Here is a 17376-nt window from a genome sequence, read left to right on the forward strand (position 1 = left end):
AGCTCAAGAAACCATTTCCAAACATGGAAATGGGACTGGATCAGTTTGGGGCAGATGGAAGCTTTTGCCAGTTCTTAATTTTGCCAATCTCCCTCGGTGATTTCTCAACCACTCAACACAGGGTGAAAGGGAACAGAGTAACTTCTATTTCCAACACTTTGAAGCTATTAGAAATTATCAGACTTTCTCCTAATAAGTAAAATAGATACTAGAAAAATTGGCGGTCTGAGGACTATTCCCAAACCCTTTAGGATTACAGGAATTTCATAGCAGGGTTAACATTTTTAGAAAGTAAGAACTGAATATTTTCATTATCTTCTCTGTTTCTAGGTACTTCTTTATAGCTAAATTTATTTTTGCTTTGCCAAAAACTTTTCAGCTACTCACTGATTAATGGAAGAAACATGTATCCCCAACACAAAAGCACAAAATTCCGAAAATGCATCAGCAATGCTTCTTTTATTTATTTTTTATGGGGGAGGGGGGCACTGGCAGAGCCATCTGAGGCTTTACTTGGGAAAAAACACTTGAATTGGTTTTTAGTTGGGGTCATGGGCGAGAGGTTTTACCCAGGGTGGTAGACTCCCCTCAAGAGCAGGCTGAGGATGGGGGCTGAGCCTTAGGTGTCTCCCTGTTCCCGATGCTCCTCAGCACAGCTCCTCCCCAAGGCTGTATGGCAGCTGCAGGAGTTGGGAGGCTGGGGGGGACTACAGTGCTTGTTCACTTGGTCAGGACATGAGACCGCTCGGACACCAGCTTCCCCTCATGGTCTCAATCTTCTTCACAACCACACACTCGTTGTGGTTCACATGGCTGAAGGAGCTGGAACCCCTGCCGAGCTGAAACTAGGTTGGAAGGAACTGAGGCCATAGTTGAGGCCAGGACTGGTGAGGCTTTCGTAGGCCCAGCTCAGCCCACCAGAGTAGCCACTGGTGGTCTTGGTATGGATACTCATGTTCAGTGGCGATCTCAATGTCCAGGGCCAACTTGACTCTGAGGAGCTCCCAGTACTCACACAGTTGTAGCGCCATGTCCTGCTTGACTCTCTGTAGGACAGCCTCCAGCTCGGCCAGTTTGGCTTTGGCATCCTTAACAGCCAGCTTCCTGAGTTGCTTACAGCCTCCAGGGAAGCCCTCTGGCCTTTAAGGTCCCTGATCTCAGCCTGGAGTTGGCTGATACTTGTTTCATCTCTGAAATCTGTCTTCATGTGATAGAGGTCATCCCCATGCTTCCCAGCCAATGTCTACAGCTCCTCATACTTGATCTGGTACATGATCTGACCTCAGCTTGGCTGTAGTTGGCAATGTCCTTGTACAGGGCTTTGACCTTAGCAATGATGCTATCAAGGTTCAGGGAGCAATTGTTGTCCATGGACAATACCGCAAACATGTCTGAGATCTGAGATTGCATCTCACAAATTTCCCCTGCTATAGCTGCCTTAAGAAGCTGATCTTGTCAGTCAGGCTTTCCAGGAGGGACTCCAGCTCTACTTCATTCATGAAAGCTTCATCCACATCCTTCTTAATGAGGACAAATTCATTCTCCATGTCTGCATGCTCTTTGATCTCCTCCTTGTACTCATTCCTGAAGTCCTCCACCAGCCCATGAATGTTGCCAAGCTCCACCTCCAGCTGAAGCTTCTCCTGGCCCTGTGTGTCCGGTTGCCCTGGAAGGTGGTTGATGGAGCTCTTGAACGCTCTGCCCATGTTGCTCTGAGCTGTTTTCTGCTGCTGTAGGAGGCTTCACTTGGTCTCCAGCATTTTGTTCTGCTGCTCCAGGTGCTGCATCTTGTCGATGAAGGAAGCAAACTTGTTGTTGGGGGTCTTTATCTGCTCCATCTCCGGGGTGTGCACAGCTTGAACGTTGGGGTCTACCCCCAGCTTAAGGGGTCTCAGCAGGCTCAGATTCAGAGACAGCTATACCCCATACCCCCACCCTGCCATAACCCCCAATCACACTCGTGCTGGTGCCAAGGCCACCCCAGTAGCTCCTTCTGCTGCCCACATGAGAAAGTAAAGAAGCTGATGTGGGTGCCAGGAATGCTTGTGTCGGAGTGGCTGCTGAAGGCCCTGGGGGCCAGAGGTGGACAACTTGTAGGATTTCTCGGCCACCCTGATGGTGGAGGCTGGAAAGGAAGCCAATAGGCTGAAGCTAACAGAGGGTCAAGAGGGAGGTGAGAATCAGCTTCTAGGAGAGCTAACAATGCTTCTTTTATAAATTAACTGTCTTCTATCACTCCATGACTCAGGGCTTCAGAGACTTTGCTTTGTTTTGTTTTCCTATTACTTTTCTAACCAGTTTTCTCTATTTCCTTTGACTCTTCTTTTTCTCTGTTCCAAACGGTAGGTTCTTTCAGAGAAAATTCTTGGTTTTTCTCTCCAAAAGCAATCCCTCAGTGGACCTGTCTGCTCTCAGGGACTCATCTGTTACTTCTGTGTGCATGTTTCAAACTCCACAACTGTATTATCAACTGGTTACCAGCTGTCTACTACCTGAAAACCTACATTATCTTCAGAACAACAGAGTCACAGGCAAAATTACATCTTTTCTACAAACAAGGTAGGCTTAACATCCCAACCACTCCTTTGGTCAGTGGAGTTAAGTCCTTAATGGAGGTAATACCCATTCACTAGAAATTAACAAGAGCTAGAAATAAACCTGCCTTCCTGGTGATTCACCGCATCACTTTTAGCACCAAACATTTGATGAGTTATTTAATCATCCTCTATTGCTTTACATTTGTACCCAGTGATTTGACAAATATTCACTGAGCATTTACTCTGTGCCAAGTATGGCTGCAGGTGCAGATGGCAAAGAGCTTGGAAGACCTTAGGGGACCTTAAATCTTTGAGCAAAGAAGCCAACAGTAGACAAACACCAATATAATTGAGTTAAAGTACTAAGAGTTGGGGGAAATTGGAAGGGGAGGTGAACCATGAGAGACATGGACTCTGAAAAACAATCTGAGGAGTTTGAAACAGCGGGGGGTGGGAGGTTGGGGGAACCAAGTGGGGGGTATTAGAGAGGGCACAGATTGCATGGAGCACTGGCTGTGGTGCAAAAATAATGAATACTGTTATGCTGAAAATAAAAAAAAATAATAAAGTACTAATAAGATCAATATTACAGAAAGTAAAAAGAGACTAATGTGATAGAGCAACTTGGGGCAGGATGGTGAAGGCCACTAGAGATGGCAAATATCTCTCTGAGGAGGTAATATTTGAGCTCACACCTGAATAATGAAGATACAGAGTTGCAAAGAGCTAGGAAAATATGTTTCAACCCAAAGTCTATGCAAAAGCTCTGAAATGTGGACAAGCTCGGCATATTTGAGGAAGAGTAGAAGGAAATGAGACAACAGAAGGCAGATATCAATCAGTTCCTGAAGCCTCCACAGGCTAGGATTTCTCAACCTTAGCAGTACTGACATTTAGGGCCAGATAATTCTTTACCATGTGAGGCTGTTCTGTGCAGTGTGGGATGTTTAGCAGCATTCCTGACCTCTACCCACTAGGTGCCAGCAGGCTCTTCCTAGTGACAATCAAAGAACCTAAGCAACTGTGATTACCAAATGGAGATTACCAAATGGGCACCAAAGTAATAAATGAGAAGCCAAAAAGCTCCAGTTGAGAACCATTATTTTAGACCAAGGTAAGAAATTTGGATATTATTCTAACAGGAACAGAAAGCTATTAAAACATCTTTGGCAGAGGGCGCCTCGGTGGCTCAGTCGGTTAAGTGTCTGCCTTTGGCTCAGGTCATGATCCCAGGGCAGTAGGATCGAGTCCCACAATGGGCTCTCTGCTCAGTAGGGAGCCTGCTTCTGCCTCTGCCTCCTTCTCTCTATTTCTCTGTCTGTCATGAATAAATGAAGGAAATTTAAAAAAATAAAGTAAAATAAAACTCCTGAGTTTGGAGGAAAAAAAAAAAATCTTTGGCAGAGAGTAATAGGATCTGAGTCACACTGTAGGAAGTTTATTCTGGCTTTAGTGGAGCCGGATGAGAGAAGAAGCAGAGAATCAGAAGTCTGTAACAGAAACCTGAGTCAGAGAAGATGGACTAAGATAGTAGCTAAGAAGGATGCATCTAGGAATTAGGTGGCAGGTATTGAGAACAAGAAGAGAATCAAGCATGATGTTTAGGTTCTTTGCAAGAGCCATGAAGTAGTTGCAACGAGCCCTAAACCTGAGATAGCAGTGCCATTTACTGATGGGGAACACTTGGAAGTAGATTTGTGAGTGTAAATGTTGGAAATTAAGAGTTCCCTTAGCCATATTAAGTTTGCGATATCTCTTGATATCAAATGGAGAGGTCCAGTAAGCGAGTTAGATGTATGCTGGGTATGGCACTCTGAGGGGAGGTCAGGTTTGAAAATTGAATTCTATGGATGGGATAGGAAGATGAGAGATTAGATGGGATCACTAGTGTATGAGTTTCTTGTGGATACTGTAACAAATAGCTACAAACTGGTGACTTAACACAAGAGAAACTTATTCTCTTATAGTCTGGAGCCAGAAGTTCAAAATCAAGGTGTCTGTAGGGGCTGCACTCCCTCTGGAAACTCTAGGGAAGAATGCATATTTTCATTCTTTTGGCTTCTGTGGCTCTCAGCAATCCTTGACTTGTGGCCTAATGTGACCATATCACTCCAAACTCTACCTCTTTGGTCACATATCCTTCTCCTCTTCTGTCTGTCAAATCTCCCCTGTGTGTGTGTCTCTTTCTTTTTTAAAGATTTTATTCATTTATTTGAGAGAGAGAGAACAAGTGGGGGGCAAGGGTGGGGGAGGGGGGAGAAGCAGGTTCCTCACTGAGCAGGGAGCCTGATATGGGCCTTGATCCCAGGACTCTGAGATCATGACCTAAGCTAAAGGCAGATGCTTAACCGACTGAGCCACCCAGGTCCCCCTCTCCTGTGTGTCTCTTACAAGGACAGTTATTAGATTTAGGTTCTACCTGAATAATTCAGCATGATCTCTTCATCTCAAATTCCTTAACATAATTACATCTGCAAAGACCCCTTTTCCCAAGTAAGGTAACATTCACTAACATTCACAAGTTCTGGGAATTCAGGTGTGAACATATCTCTTTGGGGACCACCATTCAGCCCACTATACATAGGGAAAGAGTGAAGAGAAGACAAAAGGTTCCTCCAAGGTGGACATTCCAAGTAGGGCCTTAGAGACTCCACCATATAGAAACTGGTAGAGGAGGAGGAACTAGGAAAGAAAGGCGGGGCGGCATGGCGGTCAGGGACAACAAGAGAGGGCCTGGGGGTCATGTTTCTTCTGTACCTCGCATGTCTCTTTATACCAGATTTGCCCCAGAGTGAGTTTAAAAGATACTCCTTGAATTGAAATTAATTGTTTATAGTGAGCTTCTTAAAAAGCCCATTGCCTATGCCATTAAACTGCCTTGAGATTATTGGAAAATCTCAGGGGCAATCACCCACACATTTATTGCTTTAGGTGAGTACAACTTGGAAAGAGAGAGAGAGAGGGAAAACCTGTTTCATTCTGTGCCAAGTTTTTATTGCAACTGTAATCACCGCTCCTCTTTTAATTCTTCATTCCCAAGCCCACAAAGTGCTAACATTTGAAACCTATTTAGGAAATTCTTTGGAACTTGCAGCAAACTTCCAAAGTTAAATTTAGGGTTCAAGCCTCCATGATTAGCTTGCGAAGTGAAAAGGATGGAGAATGATTATTTGAGGGAGCTGCTTTCCTTTGATGCTTGATGTGGGGATGGGCTATACATCTCGGGGCTGCAATTAATTCCTTGCTTCCAAGGAAAATATACTCCTTGTCTTTTTATAAAAATAAGAAATTCTGTGTTACCCACAACTTTATAGTCAATACATCTCAGTTTTATTTACTAATGAACAAACATATCCTGAAATCTCTCAATAGAAATATATCACATAGGGTCAAAATGTCATCTGTCCTGGAACATAAAAATTGGTGCCTTGGGGAAAACATATCTTTTAAATTAAAGTAAAATTGAATGCATGACCTCAAAATGCAGGAATACTGGTCCTTTTTTTTTTTTCTTTTCCCAAGTGTATCTCCCTTGGGGGCTGGCAGATCATTCTATGACTTAACCCTCAAAAATTTGAGGGAAGCACATTGAGGGAAAATTTCAACTATTCTTCTAATAAAACCATCTTGCTTCTAGAAGAGAAATGATGACTAAAGCAGTCTGAGATTGTCAAAGACTGCCAGAGGAGATATGGAGAATTTTCTATAGTTTCCCTCCACTTGTGCAACGACGGACAAGTTGCAGAACAGAGCTCTTTGGGATCCTGATCTCACTGGAGATGGATTCAGAAATGTCAGTCTACTTTTGACCCTCTCTCTTCCATCTCCCACCCCCTTTCCTACCCGCCACAAGGTCCTAAGAGGTAGACAAAGTTACCTAAGACTGAAACCTGCTTCTCTAGAATCTTATACCTCGCAAGCAAGTACAAAATTTTATTAAATAATGGACTGGGAGCACTGATGGCTCAGTTGGTTAGGCGACTATGTTTGGTTTCGGTCATGATCCTGGGGTCCTAGGATCCAGTCCCGTATCGGGCTCCCTGCTTAATGGAGTATCTGCTTCTGCTTCTCTCTCCCCCTCTGCCCTTCCTCGACCCCCACTCATGCTCACTCTATCTCAAATAAATAAATAAAATCTTTTTAAAAAATGGACCAGTCAATTCATTAACTTGATGTACACAGTTGAAGAAAAGCACATTTTATATTCAAAATCAAAGGATTTAAAGTAATATGACGTATCTCAAAATCTTTGAGATTAATTTCACTTGCACTTTCCTCATGTTAATTAACACACACCCCCCTCCATACACACACCACATGTATCCAAACCAACATTCTGATTTGAATATTTGGATAGGTAATGTGGACTTAGAGGGAACATAGTCATACATTTCTTTGAGATGTGAAAAAAAAAAAAAGAAAGAAACCAATGCCTACTATTCAAGAATGCTAAGAGTAGGGGCGCCTGGGTGGTTCAGTGGGTTAATCCTCTGCCTTCAGCTCAGGTCATGATCTCGGGGTCCTGGGATCGAGCCCCACATCGGGCTCTCTGCTTAGCGGGAAGCCTGCTTCCCCCTCCCTCTCTGCCTGCCTCTCTGTCTACTTGTGATCTCCCTCTCTGTTACATGAAGAAATAAAAAAATCTTAAAAAAAAAAAAAAAAGAATGCTAAGAGTAAATTTAAAAGTGCCTTGAAAACTAAAAGTTAAAGTAGAAAGAATACCAAGGAACTGCTGAGGGTAAGACTTGCCAAAAGTCAAAAGTTCAACAAGCAGGTCTTTGATGTGACTAGAGCTCATTTCTGCACTGTGTTCACTACATAAGTAGAGGGGTATTTTCACAGGGAAAGTGGCAGCAGGCTTTTTCCCATCAGGCTCTGACAGGAGTGAGCAGCCCTGGGTTCTAGGTCAGGCTCTGTGACCTCGTTTTAGGATTGAAACAACACTTTGCCCCTTTCTGAAGATCCTCTCCATCTGCAAAAAGGAGGAATAACAAACACACTGACTCACTCACAGGTCTGTTGTGAGAATAACATGTATTAGTGGGCACAGAAGGGCTATGAAAAGGTTCAGATATGCAAGCCATTTTGTTATGTAGTAAAAGAATCAGGATTGAGACCTGACAATACTCAGTCCTCATAATCCAGTAGGATAAGCACCATTCTTCCTATTAACCTCCTTACATAAGAAAGTAGATCTCATGTATTTAGTGTGTCACATGGGGTGGTTGGGTGGCTCAGCTGGTTAAGCACCCGACTCTTGATTTCTGCCCAGGTCATGATCTTAAGCTTGTAGGATGGACCCCATGTTGGCCTCCGTGCTGAGTGTGGAGCCTGCTTAGGGTTCTCTCTCCCTCTCCCTCTGCCCCTCCCCTCCAAGCATGCTCACTCACTCTCTCTTATAAGGTAAAAGAAAATAAAATAAAAACATTGTGCCACATGAACATAGCATTTAACAATAATCATTGATACGGGGTTATTACTGCCATCTTTACAGATGATAAATGGGATTAAATGGCTTTCTGCATCATAATTTTGATAAATGGAGGAGCTGGGGATTGAATCCAGACCTGATTCCCAAGCACATATTCTTATACACTAGGTTATATGGGCCAAAGGCCAGAAAGATAGAACTGGCCGCTGATTTCCTGGGTGGGTGTGTTGATGGTTCCCCGCCTACCTCCTACTTCTCTCCACAGATTCTCAAGAACCTTTCAGATCAGAAGCACCCAGGAGGGCCCTGCCATGGAAGATCACAGTAAACTTCCCTTGGGGGGAACCTCCCATGTTCTGGGGGCGTTGGGTTTTCTAAATAAAGACCATAGTTCAAAAATCCATTACAGAGGGGCACCCAGGTGGCTCAGTAGGTTAAAGCCTCTGCCTTCGGCTCAGGTCATGGTCTCAGGGTTCTGGGATCAGGCCCACATCAGGATCTCTGCTCAGCAGGGAGCCTGCTTCCCTATCCCACCCCCCACCCCGCCTATCTCTCTGCTTACTGGTTATCTCTGTCTGTCAAATACATAAAACCTTAAAAAAAAAAAAATCCGAAGGGAGTTGAGGGAAATTGGAAGGGGAGGTGAACCATGAGAGACTATGGACTCTGAAAAACAATCTGAGGGTTTTAAAGGGGGGGGAGGTCAGGGTACCAGGTGGTGGATATTATAGAGGGCACGGATTGCATGGAGCACTAGGTGTGGTGCAAAAATAATGAATACTGTTATGCTGAAAATAAATAAAAAATAAATTTAAAAAATTTTTTTAAAAAATTCGTTACAGAGATGAAAGTTGCCAGGACACTCCCAGGATCTCTTGTGTGAGTGAGTCCATCAGCTTGTTTTCACCACGTCACCCTCCTACATGCATCCTCCATGTACCAAAAGAAAAGAAGTCAGAGCTAAGATCACCCAAGCTCTACGGTTTATTTCACTGGGAGTTACACTTGCCTCCTTCTCTCCCACCAAGCTTCCTTCCTCCTCTGTTCTGAATTCCAGTGCTCAGGAAGAATTACCGATTGACTGGCTGGCCGAGTAAGAATTAACTTACCCAATCAGGAATAATTCTGATGATGACAAAATACGATAATCTCTCTTCTCATTTCAGGGCGTATCTTCTCCCACGGACTCCATCTTACTTTGTGTTACTCACCTTTAAAATCTTTGAAATAATCTTTGATGTTTTTCCCTTGGGGTTCCTTAACCCTTCAGACCATTCCTACTGATATTTTCTCAGAATTATTTCCAGATTTATGCCTTCCTTCCTTTTTATTTATTTAAAACATACCTATTGAATTACGGGCCCTCGTCTTGAAAAATATACAAATTTCCAAGTAGGGCCCTTTTTCCCTTTTGTTATCCTGTCCATTCATCTTGCACATGGTTGCCAGATTAATATTCCCCAACTCCTGTTTTTTCACTTTTCCATTCTTGATCTTGACCTCTTAAGACACCACCACTTTATCTATGAAACGAAGCCCAAATTCTTTGCCTGACAGTCACATCCTTGTAACATCTGGATTTAAGCAACCTTTCTTTTTTTTTTTTTTTAAAGTTTATCACCTTCACTGTCGTAAAGGCTTTTATTTTATTTTATTTATTTATATTTTTTATAGACATATAATTTTATCCCCGGGGGTACAGGTCTGTGAATCACCAGGTTTACACACTTCACAGCACTCACCATAGCACATACCCTCCCCAATGTCCATAACCCCACCCCCCTTCTCCCAGCCCCGCTCCCCCCAGCAACCCTCAGTTTGTTTTGTGAGATTAAGAGTCACTTATGGTTTGTCTCCCTCCCAATCCCATCTTGTTTCATTTATTCTTCTCCTACTCTCTTAACCCCCCACTTCCTCATATCAGGGAGATCATATGATAGTTGTCTTTCTCCAATAGGATTTAAGAAACCTTTCTAAACACATCTCCTGTCTTTCTCTGCTTGACCCTGTTGCTCCAGGCAGACTGGCCTTCCTACTGCTCCTCTTTGAGTAACGCTTTGTGCTTTTTGGTCTCTGAACAGTGGCTCAAGTCCTTTTCCCACCTTAGAATGCTTTTTGTTCTCTGCTTCTCTCAACCAGTTCTTCCACTGAAGAAGGCCCAATTCCATTCTTGCCTTCCTAAGAAGCCTCCCTTGCTTATCTCAGTCCATAGTAAGATCGATGGGAAACAGACCCTGCTGATCTGCCACTGGCCCTGCCGCAGGGCCCAGCGCTATCTAAGGACACCCTGTTGTGGGACGCTTTGTGTCATGGAATGGAGGCATTTCATGTTTCCTATGCGACTATTTAAATTTGCTGTTATGTTACACCTCCTCTGAGGATGGAGGCAGTTTGACCTGGCGGAAAAGACTAGAGCCAGACTGTTTGGGTTCAAGTCATCCCTTTACTACCTGTGTGATCTTGGGCAACGTTATTTGCTTACACATCAATTTCCTCATCTGTAAAACTGACAACGTCATACTTCCCATGTAGATTTATTGTGAGCCTGAAACGAGTTTAATAAACGTAAGGTGTTTAGACAATACCAGGCACATGGTATGTAATTTGGAAGTGTGAGCTATTCTTCTTCTTTGCATATTTCCCAGGGTATAGATATAGATACATATGGAGAGAGAGATACAGACACACACATACTGACTTACCTATACACATACACCTATATTCTTATCTATATCTATATATGGAAAGACAATGGATCAACTAACCAATTAATTTGGGAAGTGTAGAAATACCATTTACTTCAAGAATATATATATATATATATATATATATATATATATATATACACACTCACCTCTAGCTCAGTTTTATGCCTAAGGTTGCTTCAGCTTCATTCTCTTCCTGAATGCATATAAGTGTTCTTCTGGCTTACTTTCAGACGAGACTTTCATTAGCATAGAAATGCCAGTTTTAGTTGAATATACTTTCACCTTTGAGACATACATATTCTCTACATGGCAATGATAAGTCGATATAAAACGGTGTTTTGAATTATAATTTGTGTTTAGTTTGGGAATAGGGTCTAGGACTTTCCCCATAAATAATCTTCCTGAAGTTTAAAAAAAAAAAAAAAAGGCAGAAAGAAACTGGGGGGAAGACCCTACTGTTGAACAATGAAGACATCTAAGTATATCTGTAAGCAAAGTATAAGTTTTTAAAAATCTTTTTTTGTTTTAAAGATATGTACATGGACACCTGGGTGACTTAGTTGGTTAAGGAAATGCCTTCAGTTCAAGTTATGATCCCAGAATCCCTGGATCGAGTCCCTCATCAGGCTCCCAGCTCCGTGAGCACTGTGCTTCTCCCTCTGACCTTCTTCCCTCTCATGCTCTGTCTCTCTCTCACTCTCAAATAAATAAATAAATAAATAAAATCTTTATTTAAAAAAAGAAAAGATATGTACAGACTATAGAATATGGTTACATGAAAATCCATATATTTAAATATTTTTAAAAAGTAAATAAAACTGTGATTTTACTAGCAAATAAAGCCTGTATGAGAAGAGCATACATAATTGGTAACGCCGAAGAGAAGGCAGGTACAGGATCTAAAGAGAGCAGCAGTCTGTGTGTAGACAGACACAGGCTGTGTGTCAGGAGGGACGAGCACCTGGTAGGAATCCTGGCTTTCTGGGAGGAGTGAGGGGAAAGAAGGCCAGTGAGAGGATTCCACTCTACCTTGTCACACTCTGATCCATTCCTCACCAAGCCCAGAGGCATCCAGTTTTGTTAGAGAACAATTCACTGGAAAGGACCAAGGGAAGTCAGTTTCCCTGATTCTCTGTGGAGCTCATCAGCACTCAACCTCAGGCTTGCTTATGATCTTTACTTTGGTGACCCTTGGCACTTTCTATTAATACCCAGGAATCTATAATAAGCATGGTGGTTTTGCAGTTATACATGAAACTGTGGAAACATAATAACATTCTATATGGTACAAAGTGTTGAAAGCCTCATGAAACGTACTAATATGAGCAATTTTTAATTTTCAAAAGGAACATCTGTCGCTGGAGGAAGGTTGGGTCCTGCAGAGTCTCTCCTTTTCTTGCCTGAATTTGATACCTCTACCACTCATTTCTAAGAACCCTATGCCTTTAATCATTAATTAGCACACCCAAATAGTCTGTGAATATTTAATGAGCACCTACCCTGTTCCAAGTGTGATGAAGCCATAAGAATAGAGAAGTACAAGATACTATAGAACCTTAAATCAATGGTGTGCCCATTAAAAGCTTCAAATTAAAATCAATGCAAACAAACAAACAAAAAACCCTTGTTTCAAATTCCCTAAACTTTCAACACAGTTTGGATAACCAACCAAACATCTTAGCTGAAAATAAATAATGTGTTTAAAATAATATGTGAGGGTTTAAAAAGGCTGTCTTCCAATCCCTCGTTATACTTCCACTAAGTGAAGTTCCAAGGTCACTTCTGTTAGTTACACTAATGGAACCACAACATTATTTTCTCTCTTTTCACATGAGATTTTTTCCCCAGGGGAGGCCAAGGATATACTTAAAGGGGAGAATGTGGGCTTTGTTGGATTCTGAGTTATGATTCTGACTTTACAACTTTCAATCTGTAGAACTTTGGGGAAGTTACTCGATCTCTTTGACCTTCAGTTTTCTCCTTTATAGGATTGGGATAATAATAATTCCTTCTAGAGTGGGTAAACAATTAGGAATAAAGCTTTATAAAGCATCTGGCACAATGCCTGGCAGACAAAGCACTTAATAAACAGTCTGTCTTAGTATCCTTGTTGGAAAAGTTCTCATTTGCTGGTGGCCTGTACATGTAATAATGAAGAATGTGCTAATTTGTTCTATGAGGAAAGATGAATTAAACACCTACCATCCAAAGTGAGCAATTAAAATACTAACAAGAATAATGGAATGGTACAATTTAATACTCATGTTTACGGATTGCTATTACATTATTTCTGGCATTTTCACCAATCTGCGGTCTTACTGGAATGGAATTTGAGAATCATATGAGGTAATTCAGAGTACATAATTACAAGTAAATTAGATTCAGACAGTACATCCCCTTTTCTCATGAATTAAAAAACTTACTCTTGGGTATCATGAAAGAAAAAAAAAAGACCAAAAATGACAGTCATTTCACTGAATTTCAACTTTCCACTTAACATGCTTACTTTCTGGCTAGGCATCTTGCATATTTTATCTATAATCTATCTTCATAATAATCCTCGAAGTAGTGAAGGGGGATTTCCAGCCCCCACTTGTACTTTTTCCAGAGCAGAGACGTGGGGACCTACTGTCTCCTCTCTCACTCCTCCTCACTTGTTCTTCAAGCGGGGACATGTGCGCCTGCCCTCCCTGATTCTTGATACTGGGAGGAGGTACTGAACAAGCCTACAAGAAATCAGCCTCCTCTGGCTATTCCCACCCCAGAACCCTTCCTCAGGATGCATTCTTTAGTTAGTCCTTGGATAAGTTTGAAAGAATGGGCTCTCTCCAGCTTTGCATGAGACTGGGTGCGGAAGTTTAATTCTGGGGTGAAATACTAAACAAGCTCATTATGGCTGCACATCTTAGCCATCTTCTCAGATTCACCTTACTCTAGTTTGTTTGGTTATATTTACATCTTCTTCTGTTTCCTATGTTTTGTTTTTCGGTTGTTTCCAATCTCAAGAACAGATACAATTTGCATTTTGGGATGAAAAAAACCCAAGTCCATGGGGCACTTGGATGGCTCAGGTCTGACTTCAGCTCAGGCCATGATCTCAGGTCCTGGGCTCAAGTCCCACATTGGGCTTCCCACTCAGCAGGGAGTCTGCTTGTCTCTCTCCTGCTCCCTCTGTCCCTCTCCCTGCTCATGGTGTCTCTCTGTCTCTCACTCAAACAAACATATAAATAAATAAAATCTTGAAAAGAAAAGAAGAAAAGAGAAGAGAACCCAATTCCAGAAAAGTAACATCTGTAGTCCAAGATTATGCAGCTAGTGAAGAGTTGACTTAGAATTTCAGTGCTGGCTTAACTTCACTACACAGCACAGTTTCTTTTCAGGACCCAGTGCAGCCTTTTTCCTGTTGAACGGTAAAGAGAACCACTACCTACTTACAGCAATAATGAAAATCCTGAGCCTAGCCTGTGGATTTTCACAGTTGGGTCCCAACAAACTTGCTGTCTCTTCATGTATTGCTACTGTCTGGTAACAGACAGCATCTTCTCTGAGCTTCCATCAGTATACACTGTGTCGGCACAAGCCAAGCACACAGGGAATAAGACAGGCCATAGAGTTATCCAGGCCACAATGCCAGTCAACTCCGCCTGCCATCTGCTTCCTCCTGCCAACTTGATTTATGTATACAATATCAGGAAGATTTGAACATCTGCATTCTTGGTTAAAGCTTTCTCCTTGTACAGAAATAGACCAGAAGACTTAATAGCATCTGGGTACATTATTTTTTCAACATTCAAATGTCTTCCTCCTTTTCCACAACCAAGTTAGTTTATAGCTTTGAGTTTCTGGAGACAACTTTGAAGTAACTATATTTAACTACATTAACTATATTTTTAAATTTTCTGTTTTCCTGACACTCTGACATCTGAGGTTTTACCAACTAGCATAGGCTGCCTTTCCCAGGTTAGCTAATTCCCAGACAGTGTCAACAACTTGCTCTGCCTTTGAGCAGCCCTTTGATGTACAAACCAACCAATCCAGAGTCCAAAAATCCTCTTCCTCCTCTATCTAGCACTCCAGGAAGGAACATTCTTTTGCTCTAATCATCTTGAGGCCAAGTACCAGACAACAGGGTCCACCCCTCTTCCCCTCCCACCACAGTCCACAGCACACGGATTATTCAAACTACCCAACTCTAAACCTGCTCACCTTGCCCATTCCTAACCTGAGAAACCACACCTAAGGCTTTCACCCATGCCCTGCCCTGTCTCCTTCTACCTCCTGACCAACCCCCCTTCTTCCCCTGTGGCCCTTCATGGCTCAGCTGCTCCCCTCCTCTTGGGAACTGTTTTACAGTTATGGCAACTGTAACTGTTGTCACTGTTATGGTGATCATCTCCTGATTTGTTGGCCTCATCCCACCCAAATAACAAAATCTTGGGTACCTTTTAAAACAATCTTGTACCCTTGCAAATAGCAAAAGAGCATATGCAACCACGGGTATTTTAAATGTTTGCCTATTTTATGGCAAGTTATACTCTAAAAACAACCATAGTAGTACAAATTAATGAAGTGACAATTTTCTAGACTTCTTTAGAAAAATAACACTATCGAGATGAGGGTATGGGGATTCCTTGCTTTTGCCATTTCTTCTAATGGAATGTTATGTTTTCCAAAAGGGATTAAACATATTTGGTAATTGTTTAGAGTGAAAGCAATCTGAAGCCACCTGGTTGCCTCCCAGCTTCCAATGGAACATTTCGCTAAGCCTCACAAAGACAGTAATTATTTTCATTATAAAATACTTTGAAAATGGAGTGAAGCCAGAATCAAGCAGAACTTAATATAATTTGATGTATATTCTACAGGAAAAATACAGGGCAATGAGGATTAACTCAATAAAAATTTTTTTTTCATACCAGTGTGTCTGCAAGAGCACTCAACCAGATTCATGTTGCATTTCAGAAGTCAGATACATTACCAAAAACTCACAGCAGTCTTTCAGGGTTAGGGCAGTATTTCTCAACCTGTTTTCATGATCACTTCCTGAAGAATCTTCTCCTACTTTGTTCCATCCCCATGAAACGCTAATACTACAGATATACTATACACCTGTGTTACACTGTGGCCCTTTGGGGGTCCACAAATCATTGTAATACCTAAGATATATTTTTGTACACCCCCCCCCTGCAAAGAGCTAATTTTTACCCCTGTGAGGGTGATCACCCCACTGATAACCAGTGAGAAGGCATGGTCAGGGTTACCACTGGTCTGAACCCTGGCTGCACATAAGAAGTATCCCAAATGCTTTTAATTGCCAAGCCCCCACTTAGCGATTTTTACATCATATGATTATATGTCTGAGATGGGACCCAGGCTTTGTTATTTTAAAGCTTTCTGGGAGACAGGGTGGATCAAAAAGATCCTTCAACTGCTAAGCAGAGAGGACAAGCCTGAGCGCTCACTCCATGTGTTAAGCTGTGACAAGCTAACTGAGGACATGGTATGTTTATGATCTACCTTGATTATAAATGTACATGTATTAAATATTTCACACTGTAATAAAAAAAACTTGTATATTTCTTATGGATTCCCCATGTACAGTCAGGAAAAGGATGTAATGAAGAAAATACTTCTGGAATGAAAAGATGAGGTGACCCATGATCACAATTCAAAGAACATGGCATTCGAGGTCCATATACACTATGGAATATTATGCCTCCATCAGAAAGGACGAATACCCAACTTTTGTAGCAACATGGACGGGACTGGAAGAGATTATGCTGAGTGAAATAAGTCAAGCAGAGAGAGTCAATTCTCATATGGTTTCACTTATTTGTGGAGCATAACAAATATCATGGAGGACAAGGGGTGTTAGAGAGGAGAAGGGAGTTGGGGTAAATTGGAAGGGGAGGTAAATCATGCGAGACTATGGACTCTGAAAAACAATCTAAGGGGTTTGTAATGGCGGAGGGGTGGGAGGCTGGTGTACCAGGTGGTGGGTATTACAGAGGGCACGGATTGCATGGAGCACTGGGTGTGGTGAAAAAATAATGAATACTGTTTTTCTGAAAATAAATAAATTAATTAAAAAAAAAAAAAAGAACATGGCGTTCAAAGGAGAAAATCTCCCCCCTTCCATTTTGGGGTCAGCACAGGGTCAGCACTGGGCTTAAGAGAACTGGCAGGAGAGAATTGTTTGCCTTCCAACCCCAGGAGGGCCTATTAGGGTAGAACAGTAGTTTTCAAAGTATAGACCTTGAACTTATTAGAAATGCCAATTATCAGACCTTACCCCAGAGCTAGTGAATCAGAAATTTGGGTGGGTATGGGGATCTGTGGTTTAAGAAGCCTACCAGGTCATTGCAACACACTCTGGAGTTTGAGAATCACTGTGATAAAACCTGACTCTCAAGCACTTTATGTCCCAACTGCTTTTTTTTTTTTTTTTAAGATTTATTTATTTATTTGAAAGAGAGAAAGAGATCTGGGGCAGGGGAAGGAGCAGACAGAGAGGGACAAGTAGACTCCCCGCTGAGTGTAGAGCCAGACTTGGAGCTCCACCCAGGACACTGGGATCATGACCTGAGCCTAAATCAAGAGTCTAACACTTAACCAACTAAGCCACCTGGAACCCCCTACCTCCCAACCACTGCTTTTCTTCTCAAGAAAATTGACCTTTCATTACTACTGCTAATTTTTA

At 42.1% G+C, this 17376-nt stretch overlaps 1 protein-coding gene and 1 pseudogene across 5 annotated transcripts in view; both read right to left on the reverse strand.

Annotated features, from left to right (window-relative positions):
- SYNPO2 (synaptopodin 2) overlaps nt 1-17376 on the reverse strand; it is a 182318-nt gene that overhangs the window by 102455 nt on the left and 62487 nt on the right. The window lies entirely within an intron of this gene.
- Nucleotides 439-12940, reverse strand: LOC309863889 (keratin, type II cytoskeletal 8 pseudogene; annotated as a pseudogene). Its single transcript has 2 exons — nt 12879-12940; nt 439-2151 (listed from the first exon to the last, which is right to left on the reverse strand). The product of its transcript is annotated as a keratin, type II cytoskeletal 8 pseudogene (transcript).

The sequence above is a fragment of the Mustela nivalis genome, assembly GCF_964662115.1.
Source record: "Mustela nivalis genome assembly, chromosome: 4".
NCBI classification, from domain to species: Eukaryota; Metazoa; Chordata; class Mammalia; order Carnivora; family Mustelidae; genus Mustela; species Mustela nivalis.